Source organism: Podarcis tiliguerta (assembly GCF_965153285.1).
Source record: "Podarcis tiliguerta genome assembly, chromosome: 1".
Lineage (NCBI taxonomy): Eukaryota > Metazoa > Chordata > Lepidosauria > Squamata > Lacertidae > Podarcis > Podarcis tiliguerta.
In genome coordinates, this window is record NC_139534.1 from 50,744,353 (window position 1) to 50,760,177 (window position 15,825).

Here is a 15,825-nt window from a genome sequence, read left to right on the forward strand (position 1 = left end):
CTAGTCAGGTGGGCAAGTGACTGAGTTGCAATGGCTTGTTGCGTATTCATCTTTCTTATAAACTATAAGTTTATGCATTTGGGGGTTTTTGAGGGTGAATAAGGATTGCTAACGTATCACTGAATGCAATGGGTATTACGTGTGAATGTTAAGTCTTTTAATCGTATTTATTTCAATGAGACTTGGGAATGTGTTATCTAAATATTCAGTAGCTAAAGCTTGCCGTTTCGGAGAAGACAAAAGTTTTCTCAGCAAGAAAGTGGGTGGATCAGGGGACCAAGAAGAGAACATGTTCATGTAAATACAAAAAAAGGTGTTGCTGATTATTACTAGTGTTTCTAGAAATGTGCCTTTGCTTCTGCTTCAGTCAGAACTCAGTGAAAGAATCAGAACAGCCTTGAACAATGGCCAACTGAGTTATACAGGCAGATTCCTTCATGATGGATGAGGACTGGGAGTGTGGGCAGATGAGTGGGAGCTGTTTTATGTGACCATTGCCCCTAGTTCCCTCCTCTGCTTCAAGAAGCTCCTCTGGTTTGAACACTGCTGGCAGACATCCCAGTGCCTTCAAGTCACAGTGGATTGTCAGGTTTGTTTCTGACACAAATGCAACTCTTCCCTATGGGTTTTCCCCCTACCAAATGTTTTAAATGTTCCTCCTGGAATGTCATGTGACCATAACAGACTAGAAACTTAGACCAATCGGGAGTGGAGTGGGATAAAGTTAGACCAATTGGGAGGAGAGTGGGATAGTGATATTCAGGGGAAATTCCTCTCTACAGGAAATACTCCAAGTTATGAATGGCTCCTGGAGATAGTGGTATGTTCCCCACAGTCCTTTTGTTTAGACCAGGCTTCCTCAAACTCGGCCCTCCAAATGTTTTTGGCCTACAAGTCCCATGATCCCTAGCTAGCAGGACCAGTGGTCAGGGATGATGGGAATTGTAGTCTCAAAACATCTGGAGGGCTGAGTTTGAGGAAGCCTGGTTTAGACCTCTCTGACAATTCTGCTGCAGCCAATCCATCTTTTTACTCACATCTTCAACATGCTTCCCTTCTCTCTTTCCCGATCAGCCACTTTTTCACTTAGCCTTAATCAACAGCTTTACTACAATTTTTAACAGTGTGGATCAGGGATATGGAAAGCAAATGACAGATGGGCCAAACTAGACAAAAAGTTAAACACGTGGCAGCATCTGACATGTTTCTGTGAGTCATTTATTTATTTAAATGGGGAGGCAATTGGTGCACCAATGTATTTTTTAAACACTTTCCCCCATGCCACAATCCTGATAACAATCCGCCCCCCAAAATAATAATAATAATAATAATAATAATAATAATAATAATAATAATAATACTGCTGTGTTCTGGGGTGCTTCAAGTGGCAGAACATGGAGAATGTTTGAAGGACTCACAAGAAACAAAACAAGCCAGAATCTCGAAGCACGAGGGAAAGGGGAGGGTTTTTGCTTTCTGCAGATTTTTGATTTTAAAAGAGAAGGGGAAAGGAGTTTCCCACTGGCAAATGTTATGGAAAACTGCCCCAGATGTTGCTCAGTGGTTGGTCCTTCAACCCAGTGAAATTTCCTCAGGCTTCGCTTGCTTTCCCAGAGAAGAAGTCAGAGACATGGCCAGCTCTGCACAGTCTCCTCCCTAGCTGGAAACTCTGGGAAATGCTGAAAAGCCACCACTGGGAAAAGTAAAAAGAAGGGGACAGCAAGGACACTGCCCCCCCTCCAAGTAAGCAATCTGATGAATTCCTCTGAGTTTAACTAATACAATTTCCCTTCAAATTTCTGTATGCCCAGGTTCTCCATCTCTAGACGGAGAATTTTCTGTCTGCCATGTCAGTTCTGCCTGCTTAAAAACTCAGGTTGCTGACTGGGTCAGCTGCAAAACATACTGTCCTGATGAGAGAGGAAAAACACGCAGAAGCTATCTTTGGGATATGTGGATGTTAAGACCTACCATTGCAACACCTGAACATTCCCTCAAAAACAAATGTTCAGGGAGCATTTTTCCACTGAGAAAAAAATGCCGGTCTTGCTGAGCAACATTACAATCAGGAATGAGTGGACTCTCCATAGCTCTTAATCTCTTTGGGATTGCCACCTAAAGCTCTAATGCGGTCCAACATCTCCAAGGCACATGCAAGAGCTTCTGTCAGCACAATTATTTCTATACAATGAATGTTCTCCTCAGGCTCTGGGGAGGGTCTCCTTGCAAGCCAGGAGGACTCTCCAGGGTGCTCACAATATACACGCTTTTGGTTACATGTGTGGAGTCCTGGAATGCAACCTCTGTGTAAATTAGGAGTTGCCTGTACTATCTGAGCATATTACACCAATTTTTGACCAACCACACTGGCTTCCAATGTGTGAGCCTTATGCAGCTCAGGACCCCAGTACCTCACAGCACTTCTCCACCTGAAGGAACCTGTCCCCCAAACACTTGATTGCTGATATCTTATTACTACTGTTAGGGAATATTGTTTAGTTGATTAATTTTATGGTGACCATGTTTATTCATCTGGGAGGGGCTTTGATTAACAAACTGATAATTATTTATACAACTACAGTGGTACCTCGGGTTACATACGCTTCAGGTTACATACGCTTCAGGTTATGCAGTCCGCTAACCCAGAAATAGTGCTTCAGGTTAAGAACTTTGCTTCAGGATAAGAACAGAAATCGGGCTCCAGCAGCTCAGCGGCAGCAGGAGGCCCCATTAGCTAAAGTGGTGCTTCAGGTTAAGAGCATTTCAGGTTAAGAACGGACCACCGGAATGAATTAAGTACTTAACCCGAGGTACCACTGTACTTGTAGTTGATTGCTGCTATTATATTTTTAAATTGTATAGGTCCTTTTTGCATTTGACTTGCATCATTTGTTTGATTCTAAGTCACACTGGTGTTTTGTACAGAGTGATTGATAAGTGACATAAACCATTACCATCTCCTCCTCGCCTCAGACTGTGTATGTAATGCTCCTGCTATGCCCGGGTGCATTTACTCTACAATTATGAACCATCAGTTTTATTTTGGGGCCAGGCAGATAATTTTATGAGGAAGTCAGATTGAATGGCAAAACATATTCCTGGGCATCCAAACCACTGTATGCAGAAGAAAGTGACCTTCAACATAGAAGTTGCCCATTCCTACTTTAGATCACAGTCAACTTTTTAGTTTAAAAAATAACCCTAAATTATGGACTGTCAATTATTTAATGACAGAGTATACTGTAATCTTCGGAAGTGATCCAAGGAACAAAAGTAATGAAACTAAATCCCAAAAGAGAAGAGGCAAACAGATATTGTTACATTTAATGTAGATCTCTCTATACAACAAGCAAATCAAGCATGAGTTCCTCAGGAATGAAGCATTATTTGAAGCACTTTCTAAAACCAGCTCTCTTCTTAACAAATTTGAGCTGGACAGTCCAACTGGCCAGAAGATAGTTCAGCTGTTCTTTCCTAACATCCTAAGAGCTGAACTAACAGAACTCCAAGCATGCAGAGCTGCTTAACATAAGGAAGTGATCTGCCACAAAGACCACATCCATCTTCCCTTAGCACCTCTCACTAAATTATCCAAATGCACCCGGTATATATATATGTGCACCTTCACCATATTTTTGAGCAGCCAACTGATTCACACTCAACAAAAGCACACCAGTGAAGATGTGATAAAAGGTGCAATATTCACTCAACATTAATTAAATTTGGAAACTGTAGGATTTAAAGAGTGAGAATTCCTTTCCCCATCTGACATCTGCAGCCAGTTACTAGAACACTTAGCACATCATGTTGAAAATCAGTGATATTTCTCCCTCCGCACTGGGAAGAAGGCTCTAAATATTGTGTTGTATTTTTATATTCAATAAGGTATGTTTTGAACCCTGAGGTGCGATAAATACTGTTGAGTCATCACCTGTATGGATAACCCTAATTTACAAGGGGAAAGCATTAAGATTGGTGTTGTTTGCAAGTAGCATCATGTGGGCTACTGAAATTAAATGGGAAAGCAAACAGCTGCAAACACGTAGCAATCCCCAATGTAGACAAGCCCTAAAAGTCCTATCAGCATCTGTTATATATTTGTGTGTGTGAATTGTAGCTGGGCCCTTTATCTTAGAGAAAGGAAATGGCAAGTTAAGGCAACACAGTGCCTTTCAGGAATCCCTGGATGTCAGTGAGTGGAAGATACTTTGCATGAATGTATCTCCCAGGCAGATGGGAACCGCCTTTACAGCTTTCCTTCCTGACACACAAAATAAAGCCATTGCGTCTTTTCCCCAGTCTCTGAACATAAAATTACAGCCCCACCCATGTCTTAAGCCAACACATTATTTGAACTTGAAGAAAATGAATAAAATATGCAAGAGAATAGGATTTAATTTTTTTAAAAAAAACATCATGTAATATAATCCCTGCAACAACATTCTGCTCCAAGCCCTACTGGGGAAGAGTGGGGTGCAAGTCCCTGTTAGTGAACAACAAATCCATATTCTGAAGTCTCCTCTGATTGTTGATCAACAAGTTATATGTTTTGGAGTGCAAACTCAGATGACTAAGTCAAGGGAGCAGTACCCTGTGCTCAGCTACAGGATGGGTGTGGTGTAGAAGTCAGTCAATCCATAAATATGTTGCCATAACTCATTAATTCACTCCCATCTCTTCCAAAAACATACAGTGGTTCTCAAATGCCTTGGTACTCAAATGTCTTGGTTCCCAAACACCGAAAACCTGGAAGTAAGAGTTCCATTTTTTGAACGTTTTTTGGAAGCCAAACATCCGATGCGGCTGTCAGCTATTGTTTCTGGAGCGCCTGCACCAATCAGAAGCTTCACCTTGGTTTTCAAACATTTCAGAAGACAAACACTTCTGGAATGGATTAAGTTTGGCACTTTTGTTTTTGCTATTTATTTTGCGTTTTTGTTTTTGAGGCTTTTTTGGTTAATTTGTTTTTGTGACTGTGTGGAACCCATTTCAGCTACTGATTGATTGATTGATTGGTTGATTGATTGATTGATTGACTGATTGTGTGACTGCAGAAATGGATAAAAGCCCCCCATCCTAACAATGACTATCATCAATGCAAGTTAGAATTTTATTTTATTTTATCATCTACAATATTGTCTTATTTATTTTATAGTACAGTGCATTGATTATTTTTTTCATTTTATGGTCTCGTTAAATAGTAAAATTCATGTTAAATTGCTGTTTTAGGGGTTGTTTTTAAAAGTTTGGAACGGATTAATCCATTTTGCATTACTTTTTATGGGAAAACGTGCCTTGGTTTTGGAACACTTTGGTTCCGGAACGGACTTACAGAACAGATTAAGTTTGAGAACCAAGGTACTACTGCATTAGCCACTTCATGAAAAATTCCTGACTCGTGCTATGTGTTAAAGTTAGGATGCATTGGCAAAAACTTATTGCCACTGTGCTGCTTGACAGTTTAAAAACTGCATGCAGGATTTTCATGTACTTATTATATTTGCTTCTTGCATTTCCCAACAAGGAGGTCAGGTAGCCGCCATTTCAGCCTTACAACCTTGTGAAAGAGGGCAAGGCTGAAGGAGAGAAAATTGCCTGAAGCCACCCAGTGAACTTCATAGCTGATCAAGGTCTTGGACCCAGGTTTCCCATTCTCAAATCCAATATGCTAACTTGGACAACACATATTGATCATCAGTGGCAACATAAACATGGACTGGGGTTTAGGTGGAGTTCACATTCTTACCTTATCCAGCAATAATGGCCTCTCCCTCAAAGAGGGCCAAAACAGACAGAATGATCAGAAAGTAAATGATATTCCTGAATTGTTGAAGCTAAACAAGTCTCAATCTAATCAGTGTCTAAACAGGTATTGCCTTGTAATCCAGGAAAGTTTATTGCCAGAAGAACAGGGTATAAGTGCAATAAGCAAATTATTTTCTCCCTGGTATTACTGTTTTTAGGGAGTGGAGTGCAAAAAAAAAAAAAAAAATGTCCCAAAGGGCAGCATACTTTCAAAGCTGGCTTATTCTTTCCTTATAGGTCAAGATACTTTGGTTCAACAAGAATCCAAAAAGGGCACAAATGGAGAATGTTTTTATATGCTATTATGTTACATGCACAGAGCTGGAAACCACATACATTTTGCATGTAGGCATTTCTACGCATTTTACTGCAGCAGTCTCTAGGAATCCCATTGCTACGGCATCCTTATGATCAGTGGATGAAGGTTTGGATGATTCCAGCGCTGGGATTGGGGAAGCCACGCATCCAAACAGTGGAAGCTGCTGCAGCTGTCTACAAACATAGCAATCAGGAAGAATGGGTGGCTTCCCATTGAGATAAAGAAAGAGGTTAGAGGAATCAAATTCTGAGCACACTCCAACAGCAAGTGCACAAATTCAATATCAGTTGAAATATGCCTTGTTATTAGTTTTGAATGGAGTAAGAGTTTCAGAGTAAGAATGACTGGGAAATGGCAATCTGTAACAAGGAGGAGCAAGTCAAGAACAAGTGGGTTTTGGGTACCCAACCTCAACATTTGTCCCCACCCTGGAAAATGTGAAAATAAGGGACAGTTTCATCCCCACTTTTACTTTACACACACACACACACACAGAGAGAGAGAGAGAGAGAGAGAGAGAGAGAGAGAGGTGAAAGCTTGAAATATTCAAATGTTCAACCCACCCTTAACCAAAACTGAAAGTTCCTGTTGGCTTTCCACAGATATCCCCTTTACACAGATATCCCCAACATTTGTCTGCACAACAGCTGTCCAATGTTCCATCAGCAGGATGCCACAATCTCTCACACTAAATTCCTTTGCAAAAGCCCAATGATCTGCCTCTATCTTATTTATTTTTTTCATACATGATACATTTTCTTACAGCCTCGGATAATCTTCTGTTTATATAACACAAGTACGGGATGTTTCTTTTGCATTAATTTTTTTTCCATTCACAGACGCAAGTTTACTTGGCTGTTTTCCCCACAAAAACAGAGCCTGTACCTTTCACCGCGATCCCAAGTCCTCAAATGCTCAAACGCTTGAATTCGTGGTCCCCGCTCAGATGTACAGGAGAGAAGGAATGGAACACTAAAAGTGGATCCTCAAGAAAAGAAGGAAAGATGATACACAATACCCTGGGGATCAGGAAAGGAGGCTCATCATCCACAGGAAAACACTTAGGGGTATCCTTGTATGTCTTTGTTACCTATGAGTCTCAAATCTGCTCTGTTGTCTGGCTCATGGACCTTTCTCATACCCAGCTCAGGGTTAGTAGTCTGAGACATGGATGGTTTGGCTTGAGTCACAGGGTGAGTCAAAGGCTTGGGATCTTCAGAGGCTCCCCAACCCCTGCCAGTTCTTAGAAACACCACATCCCCAGATGATACACTGGATGGAACAATTAAAGCAATCTGCTAGGAAGATGAGAACTGCTAGGCTCACACTTTATCCAGCTCAAAGTTATCAGGAGCTACTGCTGACCAACAAGCTTGAAAGAGTCATCCTTTCTCTTACACATTTAGATCTCTTCACCAAATATCAGTACTTTCTTATGTCTCATGATGTCATTCCAGGAGTGTAGGGTGGTGGTGGCTGTCAGCTAAACTTCTGTCATAAGGAGCCACACAGCTGCTGCTGCCACCACCACCACCACAAGCAGCAGCAAAACGATATGTCTAAAGCCATATCAAAATATCCTGCCCAACTTTATTTAGCAGGGTGGGAGGAAACTAAAGATATGAGGGGTAAGAAAACCTTTATGAGGTGGTTGAGGTTCCCACCCCCCTTCCACTAATCTTTCTCATAGCGGCAAAATACTTTGCAGTATCTCCGCATCCTCCTGCCTGGCCATTCTTTCTGAAATGCCCCTGGGAGGATTCTAGGAAGTGCAGCCAGCTGGGAGGCTTCAGAGATGTCAGAGTGTCTCGCATGAAGATAAGACGATACACATTTTTAAGCAAAAAAAATGTTCATAGAGGGAAAAGCGCCCTTGGCTGCTTTGTAAAGTTAAGGTATGCACCAATCGCCAAAGTCCCCAAACTTGTCAAAATCTAGGATGCCTGACAATCTTTTTTTAATGAATAATAATATGCCTTTGGTTAATATGGTATATGACAGAACAACAGAAAAATGGACCACACATTTTGTAGGGGTGATTTTCTTTTTCACAAAAGGAGTGTCCCTCCAGACTTTGTTGAACTGCAGCTCCCATCATCCCTGACTGTTGGCCATGCGGACAGGGGCTGAGAGGAGCTGAAGCCCAACCACATCTGGAAAGCCACAGGTTCTCCATCGCTGCTATAAAAATGGGTGGCGGCAGTGGGAACAAAGCCACTGCCGCCACAGCAAACAGCCTATTGAAACAATTTGCACATCCTAACCCCCATAAAAAATGGTAGCAAAGAATGGTATTGGAAAGCCAAGTGAAGAACCCCAGCACACCCACACTGACCCGCTGGCCGGTATTGCTTGAATTTCTTTCCCAAAGACCTAGGCCTATTATCATATGTGTCTGTCATCCACAGAGGGGAGACCGGTGTCAAGTGTTCATAGAATCATAGAGTTGGAAGAGACCACAAGGGCCATCGAGTCCAACTCCCTGCCAAGCAGGAAACACCATCAGAGCACTCCTGACATATGGTTGTCAAGCCTCTGCTTAAAGACCTCCGAAGAAGGAGACTCCACCACACTCCTTGGCAGCAAATTCCACTGTCAAACAAGTGTTATTGTGTACAAGAAAAACAAACCAAAAGGAATAAACCAAAGATAATAAGGTTTTGTTGACTGCTGCAGAAAGCATCAAAATTTTAACATTTCATGCAGTTCTTTCAATAGATGAGAAGGAAGCACTTTCAAGATAGGGGGTGGGGGGGTGTATGAAAGTGTCTACTGGAACACAAACCCTCTTTACAATGAAAATATTTTTTAAAAAACTATTTTTATCCTAGCATTCTCTGTATTGTTTTGAAATGTTTATCCAATTGCATTCTGCCCACTGGAGAGTTCAGAGAACATCTGGAAGCTTGCATGTGGCTCCAACAATCTAAGTTGGTCCAAGCAGAAAGGCAATTTTGCCTGCTTTGTACGTTAAGAACATAAGACCACCTCTGCTGGATTGAACCAAAGTCCAGTGTTTTTACCAAGATGCTGACAGGATACCCACAAGCAAAATATGAACACAGCAGCACTCTCCCATGCTTCAGACCAAGAGATTAAGCACTGTCTACTGAATGCTTTATTAACTTAAAGTTGCCTGAGGACACTCGCCCACACAGAGAGCATCTGCCGAAAACCTGGGTCTGCCCTTGCCAGACATGCTCAGCAGCTTTATTTTGGTGGTAGCCATGCACTACTCAAACATATTTAGATTCAACTTGACCTGATTGTGACCTCTGGAAGCTGGATTCTTTCCAGGTTAGGTTCCTACATGCTGGTGGGGAATACGTTTATGCTAGAGGAAAGTGAGTGGGCTCATCTGAACTTAGACCTCAGTGGGGAGACATGGAAGATGATGTTTAATGCAATGTGAGCAGCAGTTTGGCTACAGAAACCTTTGCTTCTTTGGTTACAGAGCTTCTGGTCTTTGCATTTAAACACAAGCTCTTTGCACCTGTGGGAGAGAAGCCACGCTGATCAGAGTTAACACAGCACAACATCTAGGCTGTGTACACACTCCCATTTACTCTGCATATGCAGTGCGCTCCCACTTCTGGTTTGGGAAGCAGTATACGCACAGCCTTAGTTGCAATCCATATTGCAATCCTTATCTATCCTGTCATTTCTTATGAAAACATGCATTTTGATGCATTTTCTCCCCAACCAGAACAACCTAGCTATGTTTTCAGCCAGCAATATTAGTCATAGTCACAAGGTTGAACTATCTGCATGCTCAAATGAGAGATAAAAAATAGTGTGTGTAGGCAACTGGAGCACGCAACAGCAGATTGAAATCTCAGGACCATCACAGGACCATGAGACTCCCCAGCTGCAGTACAAGATCATTAGTTTTCTGCACACTGTGATAAGCCCACAATCTGGTGCCCAGCAATGACAGAAGAGGGGATGACCTGATTCTTGTGTGTTTTAAAAAAGAGATACGGAGTAACCACAAAAAATTATTATTAGCCTACAGACAGAACTTATCAACAATTTTGGCAGTGGAATGCAAGCCCTAATATTTTATTCTAATTGAGAACAAATGACTTTACCTGAAAACCAACAGAAAAAGAGAAACTATTTTTCATTTCATCCACAATCACTATTAAGAAAAGGCCAGACATTGCTTCCACATTTGCCCTTTCTCTGGTTTCCATCTTTTGTTCAATCACTTTTTAAAAATGAGGAATCCATACAATGCCATTATTAAATCATTACATGCCCGGGGGAGGGGGGGCGGAGGTTTGCGGCAATTTTTTATTTTTATTTATTTATTTTGCTATCAAATAAAATGACAGCAACAACTATTTGAACTTTTAAGGGATACCGTTCATTTAAATTGAAAGCCTCCTGTTTGTGGGTTTAGCTTATTTTATTGCTTCCTTGGTCAGCACCATTGAAGGATTAATGTTGAATTGCCAGTTATTGAGCCAATTATTAGACCTCTGTACAGCAGTTTCTGACCAAACTGCGGGAGGCAGTGGAAGACAGGAGTGCCTGGCGTGCTCTGGTCCATGGGGTCACGAAGAGTCAGACACGACTAAATGACTAAACAACAACAGCAGTTATTTCTTTACTCCTTCCTCCATCTTTTCTTCCCATTGCAGAGAACAGTGTTGTTTTGCTACCAAGGAGGCGGCGCGGGGGGGGGGGGGGGGGAGAAAGAGATTTAAAAGAATGGGTAGACAAAGTATTGTTCAGAGTAGTCCCGTTGAAATTAATGGACCTAAATTAGTTGTGTTCATTAATCTCAATGGGTCTGCTCTGAGTAAAGTTGAATACCACCCAATGTAAAGAAATGAATAGTGTATACAAATCAAGAAGTCAGGTGACAAAAGGGGGCAATTCAGCACTAGACCCCATGCCACATTGACCAGGGTAGCAATAAAACAGCTGAACCTGCAAACACGAATCTTTCAATTGACATTGGAAAGAACCTTTACTGACTGGAGCTTACTTGTGAGTAGATATTACAAGAGGATCATATACATGGAGAGGGGAATGGCTAGTTAAATTAGTACTGAATTAATTAAGCACTCCATGGAAGCACTGTTTTTAATTGCACTTCCAGCTAATTCTGGAAAGGCGTTGCTTCTGCAGCAACAAAGGGCTCCAGAGGGGAAGCAACCAGAGTTGCAAAGATTGATGGAGCCATGTGGATTTCAAAGAATTCTGACTGAGGTCCCAGGAAGCCTGAGGGTCCTTGGAAGATTATCGGATCAACCATGGTAACTGTGCTTCCCTGAGAAAGGTCACGTCCGCACCATACACTTTAATGCACTTCCTCTGGGACTGTAGTTTCCCTTTGGCAGAGATACAATTCCCAGGACTCTTAACAAACTACAGTTCCCAAGATTCTTGAGGGGAAGTTGCACGCTTTCAAAGGCTATTTGCCCACCATTTCTTATCCATGGCAATGTGAGGTTCAAGAGGCCTTAGCCAGCGCCCTCCATGAAAGGGATCCTTGATGCAAGGGACCCATCAGCTACTACAAGAAAGTGAGCTTTACTGAGAGACGCTGAAGTGATGACTTTAATGTGGAGATGAATGCCTTCAAGGAACAAGGAGTATTAGTAAAAGGCTGGATTATGCATATTCCTCTTGCTTCCATAGGTGCTATGAAGCACAGAACATGCATTCCAAACCAGAATCCTACTCCCTAGGAATCTTCCCATCTACATTTTTTCCCCAAAAAAGGGAATTTTCTAGCTTTTATAATGTTGCAAGAAAGTCTGAAACTATGCAAAGGCTATGAAATCAAAAGGAGTCATGGAATGGGCTTCTGGTGACAAAGGAGTGGGATGTTCTGTTCTTGGAACAGCTCTCCTGTTCCTCACCTTGGCGTCTAAACCTTGACCTCCAGGGCTTACTATTTCCCACCCCAATCCATTTCCATCCCCTTTCTTTGGTTTTTTATTGCACCCGATTTTTGACCATATATTCCAACAAGAAATACCCAATGAAAAAAGGAAGAACAAGCAAGGCAAATTTGTGAGAGGTAGATCAATGCCAGGTAGATGCAACTGCCAAATCCATTAACTCATCTAGAACTCTCTCTCTCTCTCTCACACACACACACACACACAAGCATCTATGACCTGGACTCTCTTCATGATTTCCATGACCCACCAGCTGCAGGTCAATAATGCAATCAGCTAAGAGTTATAGCTACAGTAATAACATCTATACTGTCAAAGCCTAATGCTCTGTTAGTAAACCCAGCAATAGACTACCAGTGATGCATTGTATTGTGGAACTGTAAATCCACTGCATTCCTTATGCCTTATTTAAGAAATACAAGCAAGCTCAATGATGCCGCTGGCGTCTGCAATCATACTTGATCATACTTCTATCTGATCTCTCCCACCTTCTTTCCCAAGTATTCAGTTCCTATCTGGCTCTAACTTGTCCTGCTATGGAATCTCAACTCCCTTCTGGTCAGCTGCGGCTTTATTTATTTAAAAGCCGGGATGACTGATAAAATATCAGTAGGGCTTGAAACACTGTAATCTGAACTTAAGAAATACCATTACAAATGGCATCAGGAAGTTGCATATTTATAGCCTGGTGTTTGTTCCAGATCAGATTTGAAGAGATTACAAGGAAAAGCAAAAATGTCTCCATTTTTTTTTTCTTCCCTTCTTGCGTTTTTATTCTTACTAATCTGCCAGGGCAGCCTCACTTACTAGTCCACCCTCCTGGGATCTAAGGTTAAGCAAAGGGTCTTTCTGGCTCACATCTTTATTACCAGGATGAGAAATTCTGCCTAGCTGACAATTCTGCCCACAATGCAGCAGAACTCTTCATTCAGGTCTGCTTTTCCCTCATCACCACGGCCAGAACTCTGTTGATTCAGATGAGATTATGAAGATCTGTGATTTGTTCTCCCATCCTTTCAAATGTTTACCAAAAAAAATTTAGGAGAAGGGATTTGGTTCAAGTCCATCACACACACACACACACACACACACACTGTGGCTGTGTACACATTACCATTTACTCTGGCTTTTTTCCTTCAAACCAGCTTCAATCAAAAATGAAAACTTGAGCCACATTCACTGCACAGTTAAGCTGCCATTTTTAGACAGCCATTGTGCATACATGGAAGACAGCACATGTACAGGTGACAGCTTCATGGACAGGAGTTTGGGGGTTTGCAGGGGCAGAGAAAGCCTTGAGTCCAATCAGGGGGAAAGGTGGGATATAAATATATATATAATACCAATACCAAACAAGTAATGTGCATTCAATGAACCTCTGGTGTGTACAACAGTGTGCAATTGCAACTTGAAACACAGTGGAAGGTGGCTAATGTGTGCATAGCCTGCATTACCAATGGGGAAAAACCCTTCCTCAAAATTACTTGCTCATGTAGGAAAAAATGTAGGAGGGCACTTCCAAACTGTCACTATATATTCAGGTAGGGTTCAAACACATACTGGCAAATTCAGGCTGTGCACTTATAGCTGAAACTCTGACACTTCTCTAAAAGATTGGACACTTTGCAAAATTGGAAGATGACAGTAAAATGCATTTGTTTGATGCCGCATCACTTGACCTTCCTGTAAACAAATTAGAATGAATATTCAATAAATAGCTAACTTCGTCTAATCTCCCTGCAAACAAATCAGGTTGAATGCTCAATAATAAACAGGTGACCTGGAAGTAACCTCACCTGCATCAGGAGGTGCTGCTATTGTCAGAACCACACCTCCTTCTCTAGTCTCTAAAAACAAACCAAGAGCTATAAATCCTGACCAGCAGCTGCCAGGGTTTTTGCCTGTTTGGCACTTGTAGAATGGGGGCCAGGATAACAAACCTCTTGAATACTTCCTAAAAACCTTCATTGTTGTGCCCTTTTGAGCGAGACACGGCAAGTGGCAGCTTCCTACTTACTGTTGTTTGCACAAGGAGAGGATTTTCATTTGCAGCTGGGCCTTTCTGTTTGCTGCTGTTGGCTCCCAGGCCTAAAAAGGCAAAGTTTACAAAGCTCCTCTTTGGGACTCATAGAGGGTGACGCTGAAAATTGGCTGGAAACCACCAGCTTCGAAGTCGGCAGAAGATCTCCTGACCCCAAACCTGCTGTTCCGCCCTGACTTTTTGCCTGAATCCACTCCTCCACAAAACCCTGCCCCGCATAATCCCATGTTTACGCACATGGCACTCCAAAAGAATCCTGGCAGCTGCAGTTCTTCCCCCCCCCCCCCACACACAAGAACTACAATTCCCAGTACCCTGAACTAACTACGGTTCCCAGGATGCTCTGGGGAAGTCGTGTGCTTTAAATGAGCTTCAGATGTTTCATGTGGATCTGCCTTTTCCTTCACATTTAGGAACAAGGGGGTCTGAGCATGACTTGCATGGGAGCACACTTGCCTGCCTTTGCACACATATGCTTATTTATGCAAAATCCAAATGGACTTACTGACATTTATACACATATTTAGGCTTAAAAGCTGACCTAGCCATAAAACCTGGGGCAGTTCACATAAATATTTACATAGGGAGGGAGGGGGTGGGCGAGAGAACAGCTTCTCTCCTACATTCATTTCCTGCCCCTTCAAGTGATTTCCCAGGCAGACACAGTGACATCAACTTTTAACAGCAACTGTAGTTGTTCCCTTCAAGTAAACCTAGCTGCATAAACACTATATTCTTTCACCCAAAGAATTCTGGGCACGATAGTGTATCCCTCACCAAGCTAAAATTCCCAGCAAGCCTTAACAAAGTACAGTTACTAATATGGGTACAGTACATGTGGACAAGTGGTCTAATAAATATTTTGATACACTCATTACTTTTATAGACTTTTTTGAAAGGCTGCTAAGAACTATGGTATGTACACACTTATATTTCAACAGATCAGAAGCCTGTGTGTTTTCCAGAGGTCAATACAAAGCTAAATCCAAATTGCACCCTTTTCCAGAATTTCAAATCTCAACATATGCTAGCAAAACAGTTAGTCCCTCTCACCCAAAAGGTTATTTTTTACCAGTCAGCTAGCTGCGAATACTAACTGGTACACATGATAAGAAAGCAGGTAATGCTCTAAAAAGCAGCTACAAGGTGGGAGTTATGGGAAACTCTCTACCTGGCAAACTAATTCTAAAATGCACATGTGCACCCCTGAGTTTTTACTTTTTGAAGAAAATGTGAGAGAGAAGACAAAGTCACCTGTAGATTTCTGCCTACTTAGTATGCTAATCAAATTCCCTTTGCGCCAACTCTCCCAGCTAAACTCATCTAGAGTTTGCTATGTCTGCCTATCTAGATAAATGATTTACCAGCTTTGATTTTTTTCTCCCTGGCAGCAGCTCCCAGCTGACATCTGAGGGTGGTGGGGGGTCTAATCTACAAACACCTGCCTTACCTTATGGGTTTCACTTCCTGGCCTGCATCCTATTTTCCAAGCTGAGGCATTGACCCCCAGTAACCAAGGTCTTGCTCAGGATGAGGGTGGGAAACCCAAATTGACTTCATCCACTTATTCCAGGCCAGCACACAGCCTGGGGGAATCCTACTTATGTCTGCAGCAAAGACAGGTTTTACCTGTCACACACACTCAGAGCCAAATCCCAGACTAGAATTGGCCACAGCGGTGAGGAAAAGGCCAGTGCAACGTTTGATGCCTTTGACCTGTCATTTACCCTTCCACTACGTTT

General features: G+C 42.1%; 1 protein-coding gene and 1 long non-coding RNA gene across 48 annotated transcripts in view; both read right to left on the minus strand.

The window, feature by feature from the left end:
• Window positions 1-15,825, minus strand: part of TNS1 (tensin 1) — a 327,340-nt gene that overhangs the window by 143,739 nt on the left and 167,776 nt on the right. The gene's annotated exons all lie outside the window — the stretch shown is intronic.
• Window positions 70-7,793, minus strand: LOC310673256. Its single transcript, XR_014508946.1, has 2 exons — window positions 2,818-7,793; window positions 70-2,575 (listed from the first exon to the last, which is right to left on the minus strand). It is a non-coding gene; the product is annotated as an uncharacterized lncRNA (long non-coding RNA).